Source organism: Pleurodeles waltl, chromosome 2_2 (genome assembly GCF_031143425.1).
Source record: "Pleurodeles waltl isolate 20211129_DDA chromosome 2_2, aPleWal1.hap1.20221129, whole genome shotgun sequence".
Taxonomy (NCBI): Eukaryota; Metazoa; Chordata; class Amphibia; order Caudata; family Salamandridae; genus Pleurodeles; species Pleurodeles waltl.
In genome coordinates, this window is record NC_090439.1 from 1000383271 (window position 1) to 1000396568 (window position 13298).

Consider the following 13298-nt stretch of genomic DNA (forward strand, 5'->3'; position numbering starts at 1 on the left):
TGTTACAAATAATGGGAAAACCATTAGGTGAGATTGAGTCGGAAAGCACCCGGAGGTCCTGGGGCTGATAGCTAATAAGGTTAAGGAGCGGATAGAGATACTGGATAGCCTGACCTCAGAGGAAAGAGGCTTGCTTATGGAAAAGACCCATGAACTATTTTTTCCTAATATAAGAGATCTTTTGGTGCAGGATATTAAGCATGCTCTTAGGACCCAGAATGAAGCTCTCTGGTACACCAAAGCCTGTAGAGTAGCTAAAGTGTGTCTTCTGTTAGCAGATAAAATGAAAAATAGGACCCAGCTTCTTCTAATGAGGGCAAAATATGAACAAAAGAGCTGGTAAACGCTAAGAGGAATTGGGAAAATGTACTCTGGGATGAGTTCTCCTTCACCATGCGTACTAAGGATGATGCAAGGTTCCGGACCACTCTGGTGCTGAGAGATAACAGTGGAACGGATGAAGTAAAAGTTTTTGTGCAAACCCAGGACTGGGTAACTCATTTTAGCAGTCTGTATTCTTGCAGTGAGGACTCAGCATGGGTGGGTATTGATCCCTTGTTAGCAGCCAAGCTAAAAAAACTGAATACACAGAATACAAGTATAGGTAGTCGGTAGAGGCAATTGGGTCTAGTCCTTTAGCAATCAATCAGCGATTTGTTAAGCGTGCTACTCACCCGGAAGGGTCTCAAGGTGCTGGGAGGTGGGGAGGGTGCTACTGATCGAAGAGCCAGGTCTTGAGGTGCTTCCTGAAGGTCAGGAGGTCCTGGGTTAGACGTAGGTTGACGGGGAGGGAGTTCCAGGTTTTGGTGGCCAGGTGGGAGAAGGATTTGCTGCCGGATTTGGTACGGTGAATGCAGGGGATGGTTCTGAGGGCGAGGTTGGCGGAGCGGAGCCGGCGTGTAGGGATGTGGAAGTTGAGACGCTCGTTGAGGTAGGCCAGTCCGGCGTCGTGGAGACCTTAGTGAGCGTGGATCAGGAGTTTGTTGACAGGAAGCCAGTGGAGGTCTCTGAGGTGGGCTGAGATTTGTTTGTGGCAAGGGAGGTTGAGGATGAGTCGTGCTGAGGCGTTCTGGGTGCGCTGGAGTTTCTTCTGGAGCTTGGCCATTGTTCCTGCATAGAGGGCATCGCTGTAGTCCAGTCTGCCACTGACGAGGGCGTGGGTGAACATACTTCTGGTTTCCACAGGGATCCATCTGAAGGTCTTGCGGAGCATGCAAAGAGTGTTGTAGCATGAGGATGAGATGGCGTTGACTTGCTGGGTCATGGAGAGCGAAGAGTCCAGTATGAAGCCAAGGTTTCGTGCGAGGGTGGTGGGCTCTTGAGCCGACCCCAGGGTGGCAGGCCACCAGGAGTCATCCCATGCTGATCTGTTGGGGCTGAAGATGATGATCTCAGTCTTCTCCCAGTTCAGCTTGAGGCGTCATTCTTTCATCCAGTTTGTGATGGCATGAAGTCCTGTGTGAAGGTTGTTCTTAGCGGTTGCGGCGTCCTTCATGAGAGAGAGGATGAGCTGAGTGTCGTCTACGTAGGAGACGATGTTGAGGCCATGGGATCGGACGATGTTGGCGAGCGAAGACATGTAGACATTGAAGAGGGTTGGGCTGAGTGAGGATCCCTAGGGAACTCCACAGATGGTCTTGGTGGCCTTGGACAGGAACGGGTAGGCGGACTCTTTGGGTTCTTCCAGAGAGGAAGGAGGAGAGCCAGTCCAGGGCTCTCTGGTGAATTCCGGCATTGGAGAGGCATGTGCGAAGGGTGTGGTGACAGAAGGTGTTGAAGGCTGCGGAAAGGTCAAGGAGGATGAGGGCGACGGTTTCCACTCCATCGAGCCTGCTCCTGTTGTCTTTGGTGCAGGCGATAAAGGCAGTCTCGGTGCTGTGGTTCTTGCGAAATCCAGACTGGGAGACGTCGAGTAGGCTGTTGTCCTCCAAGAAGCGGGATAGTTGATTGTTGACTATCTCCTCGATGACCTTCACGGGGAAAGGGAGTAGGGAGATTAAGCAAAAGCACCAGGCCAGAACCAGATCCCAAACAAACTTTTTAATTAACATCTGGAGGTTTGGGGTCCTTATATGAATCATCTTTTAAATTCTATTTTAAAAAGCATGAAGATTCCCACCACCTGGCTCACTGCAGAGATTATCTTGGTTCATAAATAGGGTCAGCATATTGTGCTGAGCAACCATCGTCTGATTAGTTTAATAGATGCTTCACAGAGGATTTTCTGTAAGCAGGTTTTAGCACACCTGTTAGACTGGATTCAGGAAAATAATGTAATAGCCCAATTCCAGGCAGGGATAAGAAGCGGTCAACCAGATTTTCATATTTGTCTTTTCTTGAAAACTGTAGCGGTCAACCAGGTTTTGACTATTTGTTGCCTTTTTAGGGTCGAGCCTGCGTTGCATGCGCTCGCGCATGCGTATCGCAGCGAGATGCTTTTGTACTTAGAAAAGGGCTCGGAGCCCTGTCAACTTCACGTCAGTGTTTTTTATTGGTTGGTGGGCTTGCCTAATAAAATCTGCTTGCTTTCATTAGTCGAAGGCAAGCATACGTCATGCCTTTTCCGGTGGCTAGCCCTCCTCGAGCACAGCAACCAAGTACAAAAAACATGCGAGGCTCGCTGTTTTCCATCGGGCTCGTGGACTTCTTTTTCTCAAATTTACAAGCGCGATCTCGCTTTGCAGAAGTCGAGCGCTTTACATTGTTAATTTCACTTTTTCGGGTTGTGTACATAAATGCACTTTTGCCCGATTTGTGAAAAGTCGGGTTGGAGTTTACAACGCGATCAGCTCTAACATGAGCAAATGCGAGACCCGTTGCATTGTAAATGCTTGTTTGACTTGCAGACAAATTTCAACCTAGTCCCTAGGGCAATGCTCTGGTCAGTCCTAGATAAAATAGGCACCCCGTCCAATCTATTGGAAATCCTTGTCCGGCTCCCTGAAGACAACTATGCAACTAGGCAACTCACTAGCCCTATAGAATTTTGCAGAGGTCAGGCAGGGTTGCGTTTAGGCCCCTTCACTGTTTTCATTATATATAAATGATGTAGTGAAATGGCTTGATAGAGATAGTTGTGACTCACCCAAAGTGGCAGGCAGGAGAGTTCCCGCTTTACCACACTCTGCTGATCTCTAAATCACTCAAAGGTTTACAGCAGCTCCTGAACTATTTTAATGACTTTTGCAAGGAGCGTGGTTTAGAGCTTAATAGCTCTAAAACAAAATGTATAGTATTTAACCCTGCAGAAAGTAAAAATAATAAATGTGGGTTGTATGCTAACAATGATCCTATAGAGCAGGTCCCTAATCTTGATTATCTAGGGATAAGATTTGCACCAAACCTGGACTTGTCTATGCAGATACAAAAATCACACTGCTCTTGCTACACTTCACTGCAAGATTGTTAATGATTGTTAATCAAAATTAGTTCAAGGAGAATTGCTCCAGCCAATGAAATCTACAATGTGAAGGCTTTGGGGGACATCTTGTACGGCTTTGAGATTGGGGTCATGCTAATTGCAACATTAGCAGAAAATAAGAGTTCTCCCATGGCTTAGAAATTGTTTTTAGAATTCAGGTATCAGACTCTTCCTACTAGAGCCTTTTGTACTAAGTGGGCTAATGCATAACTTGTGGGCGATGAGTGTCCAGTGTGTAGAGAGCCTTCAAAGAACATAGCCCATTTTTTGCCCTACCTATGACCTCCAGAGGAAAAAAATGACTACTGCCTTTGTGCAGGAATTTGGGCACTTAGGATCTTCAAGACGTATAGTTCCAGGTCGGTGGAAGTCACTGTAGCGAGATACCCCTTGGCTGCCTGGATCTGGCGCACAAAGTGCATCTGAGTAAGCAAACAGGAACTGTCACAATAACTGGGTGGGTGGATTCAGTTGAGTTATTTGCTCTTTTACACCTGCAGCACCACCAAGCTGATTACAACTCAACCTTCTGCCAGCCATTTCTTGGTGGGGAACTTGCCATCAAAAGGCTGGTGGAAAGCCAGTGCTGGGGCCACAGGGGGTGTTCCTGCCCAACACCCTCGAAATGTGCACTGTCTGCTCTGCAGGTAGTAAGTATTCCGAAGGTGCAGGTGTGTTACAGTGTTGACCTTGGCTCCCTTAAGGAAGTCAGACCAATACTGTATGACTGTTCCCACAGATCAGCCCAGCCGTGATGTCGTAATACATGTTCCCGCCGGTCATTGTAGTACGACTGGGCATGACACCAACGTCCTCCCCGCAACATTGGCTATCCCGCGGTGGGACCACCAATGTCATAATGAGTGCCTAAGTCAGAAGCTAACATTTTTCACCGGAACAACTCAGCATGGTGTATCCGACCCATGCTCTATTGCAGTCCACCAGAAATGGTGCTTAGGTCCCAATCTAATGTTTTCATAGACTATCATTGCCACTTAATGCTTTTTGTTGTTATTTTTGCTTGAAACTTTTTATGTAATTTTGCTTATAAAACTTTACTTTATTTTTCTAATTCAATTTTGGATTTTTTTTAATTTAATGTTTCAACTGTATTACTGTTTTGGTACTGCATAAATACTTTACACATTGCTGTAAGTTAAGCCTGTCTGTTCTGTGCTATGGCTATGTGGAGTTGAACTCAGGTTAATTTTGAAAATTTGTCATTCACCTTGGCAAATTAGTGTCATTTATCCATGGGGTGGGAGAACTCCTGCCCCAAATAATAATCCAATTTCTTACAAAATGCAATTATTTATTCCAGCATATTGGATATGTTGTTTACTTTCTGTACCAGGTTCTCCTATTTACGTTGAATGTGGGAGATGTAGTTCTGTCCCTTTCCTATGTGTTGAAGAAAGTGGTAGTGTTGTGAGGTCCTAGTATCAATGACATTCAGAGTGGTGTTTTGTGTAACTACATTACAAAACGATGATATTAAATTAAACCGAGGAATTGGTAGCCACATTCCTGTTCACATATAGCCCATCCCATAGTTTATGTACACCTACAACTAGGTTATGGATATGAGAGCAATGTCTGACGTGTAAGTGTGTGTCCAGCCCTTCATTTATTGTGCCAGATTTTTATACCTAACTTATCAGTGACTTGTTACTAGAAATCGGTGCACTGTACAGGGTTGATTCATATGATTGTGGACTGTTGTTTAATCGGTAAAGTGTAGTATTGTTTTAAATAACAAACAATTGAAGAGTGTTAAAATTATATGTAATTGTGAACATGTACGTTTTTACAAATGTGCTTTCACATACTGATAGAGGTGTGAGAGTTAGGAAAATTGTGTTAGGTGAGCATTATATATGGGTGTGTAGTGTGAGAAATGTAGCCAGACAGGGAGACTGGCTAACTTGCAAAAAGAAAAGGGTGGGGTTCATAAAGTTACATTCACTTGCATTGGTTCTTTAAAAAAAAAGTTTTACTCACCTTCTATTATGGGGGTGATTGTGTTCTTCATTCAGCACTGCAAAATAGGGGGCCATTAACACTTAGGGGCATATTTATACTCTGTTTGCGCCGAATGTGCATCAAAAATTCAGCGCAAACCATGCACCATATTTAAACTTTGACGCCTGAGCCTGCAATTCCTCAGTGAGCGTCATTTTTTGGATGCGGGAAACTGCCTTGCGTTAATGACATGCCTGGTTTGAGTCTTTTTTTTTTTTACTCTGACCAGTCCGAAGCGCCGGCTAACGTCATTCCTGTCATTCCTTAAATAAGGCGCCCGTGTGGAACGTAGAAATGGCATTAGCCGGCGGTAAAATGTTGGATGCAAACCAGCTCTGGCACTGGTTTGCATCAAAAGGTATAAATATGGGCCTTAAGGTGATGGGAGGAATGCTTCAAATAAGCCTAACCACCAGCAATTGCTCAACATAGCACTCTAACTCATCGTTCTTTTCCTACCATTCCACCTCAGTTTGGATCCAGCCATCTGCAAATCAGCCTTGCAAACAGTGCAGCTGGCATTGGTTTGGCTCTCTTTTGGAGCCAATGCCAAAGCCAATGCCACCGCACTGATTGTCCCGCCAGCCCTGCAGGAACATCATATTATGGTGGTCTGGAGGCCGCTGGCTTGGTGGCACCCTCCAGACTGTCATTTTGGCGGTCCGACAGTTGGATCACCAAGGTTATAATTAGGTCATAAGGGTCTTATGTAGTTCTTGGTGGAGGGGAATACTCGGTCACAAACGTGATGGATATCCCGTATGCCGTATTACAATCCCATCCACACTTATTTACATGTTGTTGTGTGTTACAAAAATGACATTATACAGCATTTCCTTTCACAATCTATGTGCCCCAGGAAAATTATCACATAATTCACTTTTCTTTTCTTTCACTGACTCCAAAGTGAAATGATTTTGTAGATACCAGTCCCCCATAATAAAACAAAATAAGCAGTAATTTGTCAGAAGACTTACCCTGACATTTGGCCTCTCTCTTTGAAGCATAGCAAATGTGGCAAGATAAAAACTGAATTTAAAGGCATCTTTATTTATTGCTTGGGCTTTCACCACCCATCAAAATCAGCTCACAACCTACCAGTAGTTGGTGACCCACAGTTTGGAAAACATAGATATCAGGACTACTGCTCTGGCATAGCAGGCAACTTGATCAAAGGAACTGTTAGGTAAACCTCCTGGACCAGACTTTCAGGATAGCCCAACAGGTAACTAGCCCAAAGAAATGTGTCTGTCTGCACATTCACTTCCCTTATGGACAAAGTTATCCATGTTTGTGCAAGCACTATTTTTGAACCATTAAACGTCTTTGATGCAACAGAGCTCAGCAAGGATGTGCAAAACGTTACTGATTCATGCATGGAGGACATGGGCATAAAGCTCTACTGATGGTAACCCAATTGTTCTGCCACCTCTAAATTGGCTGGGGAACAGTAGGCATGTTTGGTGAGGCAGAGGGACTGCTGCTCTGCAGCCTTTCTTTCACTCCAGTGCACTCTATTATTTTTAACAATTTTGTTAAGTTTCAGCATGTTAAAAACTTACAGCATTTGCAAAGCATTAGGGTAACCAATACATAGCCAATACTGTACATATGTGTCAAGGCTGCAAAATTGCTGTCATAGTCAGAGTTGCTCGGTTCAAACTGCACAACTAAAAAATTATGAACTGTATGTAAACTAGTCATGTATGATATTGGCGTAACAGACATAGCTCCAGCATTGGGTGTGTGTTCAAGTGATAGCTAATCTCTTGTCAATATGTGGTGTATGGTGGTATGTGATACAGAGATAGTTGTGGAGACAAGTCTGCGATCATTGGAGTGTTATGACTGTTGAGAGGCGTCTCAGTGTGCATTGGTCAATTAGTGAGCCCCTCTTTGTACATATGGAGGTCTTGAGTAGCATGTCCCAATCGCCTGCTATGGGAGGTGCGAAAAGGCCGTGAATCTTCTCTCGTCGAAGCACCACAGCCTATAACCTACCCCACTTTAGTGTTGCCACACACCAATGCCATTTTATCTGGCAGCGTTTGAGCTTTCCCGTTCATGATTATGAGCCTACGGGTCATCAATAATGCCAGGTCGATAAAGCAATTTGCAGTCGGTGAGCACTTGAATAACCCTATTAATGAACCTTCCGCAGTGCAGAGACTAGGGTGACCAGTCACCTCTGTAAGTATGTCGGAACAAATTGTGCCAGAGATTGGCAGCTGCTAGACATTGCCAAAACATGATTATCATGTCTGCTTCAAAGTAGTGACAGCGTGGGCTGCTGGGTGTGGTGCCGAACATCTGATGTAGAGTTTTGGGAGTTAAGTATGCTCTATAAAGGAAGTTGTGTTGTATATCTTTAATTTTTGCATGCCTGGATAGTTTCCTAGGGTATAAAAGTGTTTAATCCCATTCTTTCTGAGTAGGTTCCTTGCAGAGGACAGTGGAGCAAACTGATGCCAATAAATCCCTCGCTGTGTATATTTGAACTCGGAAAAACCACGTGATGAGTTTGCAGCTGATCCCCATGGTGTACTGAGCATTTACAAGTGGGTGGGGGACAGGTTCTGTGTCTGTGACATACCACAGCCTTGCCTGCTCAGCCACTAGGTGATCATGGGCCAAGAAGTGACCTGCTGGGAGTCCGTATGCATCCTGAAGGCTGTCATAAGTCAAGACTGCTCCCTCCGGGAACAGAGTCCCCAGGGTGTCCACCCTGCCTCCTCCCACACCGCCACCCCACCACTTCCCACCATATCTGTGAAGGGGGTGACGGGACTAATGGGAATTTCAGGGGAGTACATAGATAATTATGGCATTAGCCTAAGACAACAATGGAAATGGAAACTAGTATATGCAATTTTTAATAGGTGTTTGCGTTTCCTGGAAGATGTGCATGAGGAAGAAAAATTGGATGAGCCAGAGTCCCAATTCTTCAGGAAGGTGCCCTACTAGCCAATGCGCTGGCCACTGCAGTTGCACCGCTAAATAGTAGTGCTCTAGATAAGGACTCCTAAGCCACCTTTGTCTATGGGTAGCTGTAGTTTGGAGAACGCCATCCGCCATCTCCCCCAGTTCCTGATAAAAATGCATAGGGCAGAATGTAACGTGCAGAATGTGGATCTAGCGATGTGCACTGGTAAGTTGTGGAAATAGTACAGTAGAAGAGGGAGCATCGCTATTTTTGATGGGGATTTCTGCTTAGGTAAAAAGCAATGGAGTCACCGTACAGGCTTGACGCATACCTCTGTTTATGGGAAAGGGTTGTGAAATGCAATGACCAATTCTGACCCTGGCGATGGGCTCCACATATAGTAAGCATATGAGCCGATGCAGTCTGCCAGCGACGCCCATCTTAGATAAGCCTGAGAAAAGATAATGCCAGTTTAAGGTATTGAAGGCTTTCTCCAGGTCCAGCACCATACATGCCGCGCATGGCCATTGAACTGTAGAGAGCTTCATCACCCTGTGTAAGCAGCAAATGATGAGTGTGGTAGACAGGCCTGGTTTAAACCATTATGGTTAGTGTGGACCAAATGTGGCATAAGTGCATACAGATGGCCTGTTATGTATTTGCACAGAATTTTGCAGTGAGTCCCCAGCATTGATAATGGGTGGTACAAGGTTAAGTGTAAGGGGTCCCTGCCAGGTTTTGGGTGGGATACCAGCAGAGATTCCCAGAGTGAGGGTGGTATGTGGTCCTCTGTTAGAGCAGTCTGATAAAGGTCGATTTAGGGGCTAACTGAGGTATGTATGCCTTATAGATCTTGATTGGGAGCCCGTCTGGACCTGGGGTCTTTTGTGTGGCAGAGCTGCATATTGCGGTGCATATCTCTTGTATCTCAATAGGTGGAATATGCTCCTCTATGTCACTGAGATTAAGCAAGGGTAAATCAATCCCAATCAGGTAGTCAAGAATGTCCTGTATGCGATTCCCCGGAGGCGGCTTATAAATAGTGCGGTAATGATCAGTAAACACTTGGTGTATATCATCTTGAGTGGTGACTACTTGTGAGGGGGATATTCGGATCACGGTGATGGGCGAATGGGGCTGAGCACTGTGCAGGAGCCAAGCTAGTAGGCGACCCGCCTTATGCTCCTTCATGTACATTTTTGCTTGATACTCCCTGAAGTCTAGGCAGCGCAATTGCTCAATGAACTGTGTGTGTTTGCTGAAAGCTTCAATCAGTTCAGCCTGACATGTGTAATCCTGACTCTACAAATTGGAAAACTAAACCCCACTGCTCCCTTCAGAGGGCTACCTCGAAAAATGAGGTGGCCCAAGCAGTGATCCATCAGCCCCATTTTTAGGGTTCTCCTAACATTGCATAGAATGAGATGATAATCATCCAGGACTAGGGTGGGGGAGGGCCATCATCATGGCATCAGGTATCGGTCTCGGCGGGCAAGGCGGCTCGCCGACTGGTTGGAAATGGGGGATTACTTGTGTCTTCTCCGTGTTTGTCTGAAGCTTAGTGTTAATGTAAAGAGTACCATTAAGTCAGTTCCGGACTTCCGTGCCTCCATGGGCGTCTCTAGGGTGAAGGGTCCTTGCAGGACTTAGTTAGCTCTACACATCCAACTGTCCGCCGTCTGAGACATTATTTCTAGGAGTATCATTGAGCACTTCTGGCTTGTGGAGTGAAGAGACTCCATGTCCGAGGCTTTGCATTCTGGGCTCCAGGGCAGCGAGGGGCAGTGGCAGGCCAACAATGCACTTGCTGTGGATAAAGCCTTTGTTTGATCTTCTCTGGCCTGTGCCGGGGTTGGTGTACCCTATATTGAGGTGCCATGGTTCATTTAGTCACATGTTCAGAGTGTCGTTTATGTAGAGCTATGGGTGGACCCTGTGACGGTGAAGATCAAGCAGAAGATTCATAGCAGCGTTGCTCCACCCAGTCCCAGGCATTTGCTGGTTTGGTGAAGAAATAGCTCCAGCCACCAATCATGAACTTAAGGTTCACTGAGAGGAGTAGTGAATATGCCTGTCTAGCCTGTTGTAGTTGGTGTTTAACTCCTAAAAGAGAAGTCCTGCGTCTTTGAACCGACAATGCATAATCGGGGAAGATAAAGATGTTAGCAATCAGGCTCTCCAATGCATGATGCTTGTAACAGTACTTCTTTTCCCTATAGTTCATGATTCATGCCACCACATGCCTAGGGGTTGCTTCCATTTGCGGTTTCCACGCTGGTACACAATGGGCGCACCCTTCTATGAAATGTGGGGATACCATGCCTGCGGCTACCTTATGAGCAAGACATGTTTTCTAAAAAGATGACTGGGTCCGCTCCCTTGCTTCCTTCTGGGAATCCCACTATGCATAAGTTATTGTGGTGGGACTAACCTTCCGAATCTTCAGCTCTGGCCTCCAGTGCTTGAACTTCAGCAGTTAGTGTACAGATTTTAGAAGTCAATTCAGCTATAGAACAATGTAGCACCTTAAGTGCACATTCATTTTGTGTGAAGCGGTCGGTGAGTTTGCGTTGGTCATCCTGCAGCAGACTCAGTTTGGTGGCCACAGCGTCTACTCAGGTGCGCAAGTCCAGCCTGGTGTCCGCTATTGCTTTTCAGATGTTGTCTAGTTTGTTACCTGTGCACCGCGGTTTCAGTTCAGCTAAAAGTTCATGGTCGGGTTAAGATGCCATATTTTCACGTGGGCATATCTGTAGTTGAGGTCCAGATGCAACTTTGCGGCCCATGGTGACCCTCTACTGGTCAGGCAGGTATGGGGTCTGTCTGTGATTTTACTGTGCGCAAAGTCTTCCAATAGATCACTGTGGGGAACATTGAGGACCCCCCTGACCCTCGTTATTCCTAAGAGACATTGTATAAGGGTGGTACGAGCAGTCCAGCCAAAGGGTTTGCACCAGTGGAGAAGACAGGTAGTGTATGAGATGGTGGGCACACGGTGCAGACAATACGAGCAAACGGAGCAAAGCACAGTGGCAGGTATGATCACGCAGCGTGGCAAGCTGTGTCCGTGCAACACCGTGGGTTCTATAGGTGGTGGCAATAAGTTCCACTTTTGGACCTGCTTCACTCCAAGGACACGCCTCAAGGACACGCCTGCACCTGTGGGGCAAGAGCAGTCCCACAGTGTGTCCCCGTGGACAAAGCAGCAGGCAAAGTCGAGGGATTGCTTCAGGGCTGCGTTAGATAGGTGGCAGTGCCAGTGATCACAGTGTGTCTCTATGTGTTAACACTGCACCTAACCTCTTGCGGGGGGGCTCACTGGTGGAAATTAATTAAACAATTAAGTGGTCTCAGTTACACTGTTCCAGGGCAGATATTTATTATTCAAGGCAATGTAGGCTACCCCTGAGTCCACTATAAGTGCTTGTGAGGCAGCTAGCATGGTCGGTGAGGCTTTCCTCCCCCCAGCCACACAATCCATTTGTGAGCTCAAGAAATAAAAAGGCAGATATTCATGCAGTGAACTAGGCATCCACATTTCATCCACATAGAAAAAACAATAATGGCGTGCACGTTGCGGTGACACTCACCCTACCGTCCACACCCCTCAGGCAGTTTCATGAAGCCCCAGCTGGCCGCTCTCTCCCTTGGAGCAGGGTAGCTGTTGTGGCCGATGTCAGGCTTTGCGGGGAGAGAAGGAAGACCCTCAGGCTTACCCTGTAGCAGTGGCAGTGCTGGGTCTCACAGAGTCTGGCACCGCCCCAGTTCCGGGCTGGAATGGCTATGTACAGGTGCTGCAGGGCCTCCCCCATGGATATTGATCCAACCTCTGGGAGGAGAACCACGTACCGGCTTCCAGTTGTGTGTTAGGCTGTGTAGGCCTCAGATTCACCGGGCTCCAGTGAAAGGCTAGTGGCTCGGTTTTCACCCAAAAAAGGGGGCGCAATATCCTCTGCAATTACAGGTTGTCCCAACCCCTAGCACAACGGTGGTTTTACAATGCGGATGGCGGCTGGGGGTTAAGGTTCATGAGTCTCTCATCTTGAAGCACCTGGCCACGCCCACCCCCTTCACTTCAGTACACTAGAAATGAGGCCCTGACAATCTGATGGTAATGATAAGCAATAATATAATAAGTCTAATACATAACCTTCAAATTTGAAGGTCAATGAAAATGATTGTGCAAGTGCTAAAACAAATGCTATATGAAGTTAAATGTTCAAATGCACATTTCCTCGACATTTGCTCTTGAAGGAGCCCATCATGATTACAAAACACATCTATGATCTTTGTAAAGTTTCTTGCATACTCCCTGGGGATTTTTGAGGATCTATGTAAAGGTTGGTGGAAGCCTACAATGAGCTAATTTTCGGCTTATTCAGTTTTGTTTGTGAATTGGCAGTCAGACTTTCTGATGCACAACCTCTCATTTTAAAATTGTAATATCGTATCAGATATAATCTCTAGGGGATATGTATGATGATATGTTTGAAAGGTAAACCCCATACATTTAATTTAATAAGTCACCTACAATATATGGGATAAAGTACACTCTGCCGTACACTAGAAGGATGTTGCAAGTTAGTAAGGACCTTTTGTTACCAAATAGTGGCACAAGGTTGAAGATTAAGGGGGTGATTCTGACCTCGGCGGTAAAATGCCCTTACCGCCGGTCAGAAGACCGCCATAACACCGCCGCGGCCGCGGTCAACCGCCACGGTCATTCTGACCCACAACGGCCAAACCTCCAAAAATCCGTCCTCCACTGCAGCCCGCCACATCGGCGGGCAGCGATAAACTGGAGATGACCAAACCTCCACCGTCACGCCAACAGAAACGCGGTATTCCATTGGCGCTACACACCGCCGCGGTCAGAATACACACACATCACCAAAACACAGCCACATTGGACAATTTGAAAAACACACACCT